Source organism: Helianthus annuus, chromosome 14, assembly GCF_002127325.2.
Source record: "Helianthus annuus cultivar XRQ/B chromosome 14, HanXRQr2.0-SUNRISE, whole genome shotgun sequence".
NCBI classification, from domain to species: Eukaryota; Viridiplantae; Streptophyta; class Magnoliopsida; order Asterales; family Asteraceae; genus Helianthus; species Helianthus annuus.
In genome coordinates, this window is record NC_035446.2 from 168,647,294 (window position 1) to 168,652,558 (window position 5,265).

General features: G+C 40.3%; 1 long non-coding RNA gene across 1 annotated transcript; it reads right to left on the reverse strand.

Moving 5' to 3' along the window:
* Positions 1-1,969: 1,969 nt before the first annotated feature.
* On the reverse strand, positions 1,970-3,340 carry LOC110906272. The gene is made up of 3 exons (XR_002573792.2): positions 3,233-3,340; positions 2,654-2,719; positions 1,970-2,052 (listed from the first exon to the last, which is right to left on the reverse strand). It is a non-coding gene; the product is annotated as an uncharacterized LOC110906272 (long non-coding RNA).
* Positions 3,341-5,265: the final 1,925 nt, after the last annotated feature.

Genomic DNA, 5,265 nt, shown 5'->3' on the forward strand with positions numbered 1-5,265 from the left:
AGCCAATCCATCCCAACGACGACTTGAAATTCTCCCATCGACATCGGGATTAGATTTATCAAATATTCTTCATCGTCAATGCTCAGTTTGCAATTTTCACATACATCGCAAACAATAAAACTTTTATTATTACCTATCTCTACTTCTAAGGGCACAGGTAATTTAGTTAGAACAAATGAAGGATGTCGAATAAATCCATATGAAACAAAGGATTTATTCGCACCCGTATCAAATAACACACGTGCAGGAATCGAGTTTACAGTAAATATACCTGAGACCACGTCAGGTTCAATCTTTGCTTCTGCGGCGGTTAGTTGAAAAGATCTTGCCTTGGCTTTAGGGGCTTCACCCTTCGGTTCCGGCCCATCCTTCTTTTCAACCAATTCCGGGCATTCAGACTTCTTATGACCCGTTCGATAACAATTATAACAAACCGTCACCTTCTCCGGGCACGATATGGCTATATGTCCCGTTTTCTTGCATATAGGACAAGGCTTATCCTTGTAACGACATTCGCCTTTATGACCCTTCCCGCAAATTCTGCAACTTGGTGACCCGCCTTTCGTATCAGATTTCCTTGCGCTCTCATTTGTTCGTGCCTTCTTAGTAGGGCTTGGATTTACATCATGTGCTCTCCGTTCACCCCTTTCGATACTCTTTTTCAGCTCGATTTCCCTCTCCCGAGCAGCATTTATAATCTCGGTAAGGGTCTCGTATTTGGAAGGGGTGATAAACTCCCTATACTCGGCACTCAACATGTTATGATAGTAGTATATCTTTTGTTCTTCGTTTGTCACTAGATCGTCACAAAACTTCATTTTGTCCATAAACGTTGTCGTGATCTTGTCTATGGTCTCGTTTTTGTGCCTGAGCTGCATGAACTCTTCCTTGATTTTATTCATAACCGCTTTGGGGCTATGATGCTTCAGAAATGGCGTCTTGAATTCATCCCAAGTCATGACCTTAAGAGCTTCAATACCGATCTCTCTCTTCTTGTTATCCCACCAATCTTTTGCTTGATTTCTTAGTTGACCCGTACCATAGGCTACATAGTCATCTACATCACAATGGGTCCTCTCGAATACCCCTTCGATATCACTTAGCCATCTTTGGCACACTATTGGGTCAACCTCCCCATTGTATATCGGTGGTTTACAAGCCATGAATTCCTTGTATGAACAAGGTTTCCGTCCTCCATGTTTTTCCTTTTCAAGTTTTGAGTCATCTTCTAATTTCTTGATTCTATCTTCTACCATTGATAGAACTGTGTTTTGAATTCTATCAATGAAGCCTGTCAGACTGTTTTCGATTGCCTTTCCAACTTCTTCGGCAATCACTTCCCTCACTTGTTCGGTGACTCTTGGCACCGCATCATCGTTACCTTTATCAGCCATCTCTATTTCTGAAATGTTTACACAAGTTGTTATAACATTCCATTTATAACACATGCTGTTCTTGTTTGATTCAATCAAGTTCATAACTTGATTTAATCGCTCTTGCTTTAATTCAATCAAGTTCACAACTTGATTTGATCATTCTTGCTTTTGATTCAATCAAGTTCACAACCTGATTTGATCGTTCTTGCTTTTGATTCAATCAAGTTCACAACTTGATTTGATCGTTCTTGCTTTTGATTTCTTGTATTTAAATGAGCTTACTTGCTCTTTTCATGCTTATTTGTTCATTACTCATTCTTTACGTAATATAAAGTTTATTAACAGAAGTTAGTTCTTACCGGATGGCCGATCAAGCTTGAACCGAACACTTATTGACAACCTGTGGCTCTGATTACCAACTTGTAACACCCTTAAATTTATACCCGAATTAATCGCTAATTTATACCAAAAGATGATAGCTTAACATAAGTTTCAAAAATATTATACGCCTTAGTCAACTAATGACTAAGGTAGATCGTACTAAGTCGTTAGTGAATTTGTTTACAACCCAAGAACAACAATTTAACAAGTTCAAAACATAGCGGAAGCTTCAAAATGGAGTGTTCGGTTCTTCATTAAATCACTTGATCGCCATCCATGAGACCCACCTAAATACCTATGATCAACCATTAAATCATTAGCTTTGACGTTAATAAATAATAGGATTTCAAGGTTTAACATCACATTGAAAATAACAGAAATATAAAAGTTTTCCAGGCTCCACCGTAACTTACGGTGCCACCGTAAGTTAGGGTGAGTGCTGGAAATCCTTGCATCCACCGTAAGTCAGTAGAAAACTACCGTAAATCCTTAATCTCTACCGTAAATTACGGTGACACCGTAATTTACGGTAGCACCTGGAAATTCATTTTTTTGTTTGGTTTAAGCATTACGTCCAAAATCCCAACCCTCGGATTTCAGTATTCTGCAGTATCAATGTAATAAAAGTCTGATATTTCTAGGACGTCATGTTATAACCAACTACATTCAACAATCTATCATATTCCGGAATGTAAATCATGTTTTACTTGATTATTTGACCCGTTTGGCTTGTCTATGGAATTCATTCCTTTATGACAACTACCAACGAGTTTAATTCATCATTCAACCAAGTATTCAATATAACAATACCATCGCTATAATTCATAACAACTAGTAATTTGATATTCAACTACAATAATCTAATTTCACTTAATGTAACGGGTCATGTTACATACCTTTAAAGTAAACCCTTCAACGTGCATCCACACCGGTTTGTCCGCTAGATGCCCCGGCTTCCTTCCCTAAAGAGTTCAAGCACTTTATGTTTAGAACTCCATGTTTTACACACATAACGCACATTCATCTTACTTCGTATTTATGCGTTTAAAACTTAACAATTCAGTTTTCAAGCCTTCTTTGAGGCATTTCAACAAACATCATGAGGGCAGAATTTCTATATCATTCTTATTCATGTTTATGGATTGCTAATTAGTTAACTTAACTTCAATTAAGCCATCATATATCATGTAAACATCATATCTTCCTGGAGCTATTTTTCTAAGGTCAATTTACACTAAAATAACCACTCAAAATCCTAGAGTTCATCATCATCATGTAAAACCCACAACCCACCTTCAAGGTGTTCATGGAATTTTCCTTAATTTGGTCATGTTTAGCATGAAATCAGTTAGGTTTCACTTCTAAACACCTCATCACTTCTAATCAAACCTAATAACACACATGCAACATAAATTCTCTGATTTTCTAAAATCATGAGAATTTCAAACGAAGAATTAACACGAATTTTTACATACCTTGGAATCCTCTTGTGATGAGGATCACTAATCTATGTTTAGATTTCGATTTGGACTTGATTTGGGCTTTCAATTTGAGCTTTTTGTGACAAGTTAGGGTTTTGAAGATATCCCTGGTCGCCCCCTTCTCTTTGATCGACCCAACACCAGGTTTTTGGGTGTTTGGTTACTAATTGTAACTTAAGTTTTAGTTTTTGACAATTCAGGCCCCTCTACTTTGTTCTACACATTGTTTAGTAGGCTTTAACCCTTCATGAGCTATTTCTAGTCTATCAACTAACTAGGTTAGAAGTTTCTAGTTAGTAAATTTCCGTTTATTTATAATTTATAATTTTAACATAAGGTTTTATATTTTCGGGGTGCTACAAGTCCACCCCCCTTAAAAGGGGTTTCGTCCCCGAAACCGAATTACGTACCAAATAATGTAGGGTGGAGTCGTCGCATCTCCTCCTCGGACTCCCATGTAGTGTCTGACCCCTTTCTGTGCTCCCATTTGACTTTGACTTGGCTTATTATCTTGTTCCTCAAACTTTTCTCCTTACGATCTAAAATCGCAATTGGTTTTACTGCATAGTTGAGGCTGTTATCCACCTCGATGTCATCGTAGTGGATATGAGCAGTTTCGTCGGCCAAACATTTTCGAAGATGTGATACGTGGAATGTGCTTTGAATTCCACTCAACTCTTCGGGTAATTCAAGTCGATAAGCCACTTTACCAACCCGTCCAGTGATTCTAAATGGCCCAATAAATCTCGGGCTTAACTTTCCCCTTTTTCTGAATCTAATAATACCCTTCCATGGGGAAACCTTTAGCATGACCATATCGCCAAAAGGTCTAAGTCGATCCTGCGTTCCATACTGTTGTCTATTTTTTCAATAGCCAACATTCTGGGTGAAGGGAGGCCTACTTCCGCGAGGATCAGCGCTTCTGAGCCATAGACTAGGCTGAAGGGTGTTTCCCCATTGCTTGTTTTTGGGCTTGTGCGGTGAGCCCATAAGATACTTGGGAGTTCATCGACCCAGCCACGCCTGGCTGTTCCCAACCTTGCTTTGATGCCCTCGACTAGACTTTTGTTGATACTCTCAACTTGGCCGTTTCCTTGCGGATGTGCCACGGATGAGAATATATGTTCAATGTGTAGTTATGCTAGCCATTTTTGAAATTCGTCAGCAGCAAAGTTGGTGCCGTTATCGGTAACGATGCACATTGGTAGACCGAAACGGCAGATGATGTGTTCCCATGTGAATTTTCTTGTTATCATAGCAGTGGTTGAGGCGAGCGGTTTTGCCTCTACCCATTTTGTGAAGTAATCAACCGCTACTATGATAAATTTGACTGCACCTGGTGCGTCAGGGAAAGGTCCCACAACGTCGATTGCCCATTTCTGAAAGGGCCATGCGGTGGTGACTGGGACCAGGTTGTTTTTGGGGCGCAAAGTTTTTGGAGCATGTCGTTGACAGTTGATACATTTGCGCAGCTCTTTGACGGCGTCCAGGTGCATGCCGGGCCAGTAATACCCAGCATTCATGATTTTGGCCACTACCATGCGTGGTCCTGCGTGTATGCCGCACATACCCTCGTGTATCTCTCTGATGAGGTATGTGGCACCCTGGGGGTTGACGCATCGTAGTAGTGGCCCTAGGTATGATTTGCGGTATAAGATACCGTCTCCCATTTGGTAATGGCACGCTTTGTATTGTAGCTTGCGTGCCTCCGATTTGCTTTCGGGAGTCACGCCTGATTGCAAATATGCAATAATTGGTGTCATCCACGACGTTGTCCCGTATTGGATGACGTTGACCTGGCGCAGGGGTACTGAAGGGTTTTGTTGAATTTCGATACGTATTTCCTTTGCAGGTGTTGGAAACTGGTGGATGCAAGTTTGGAGAGTGCATCTGCGGATTTGTTTTCACTCCTGTTAATATGTCGGATATTAAATGAAGTGAACTTTGATGTTAGTTGCAGGGCTTGCTCGAGGTAGAGGATCATGATATCCCCCTTTGCGGCATAGTCGCCGCGTATCTGTCCTGCA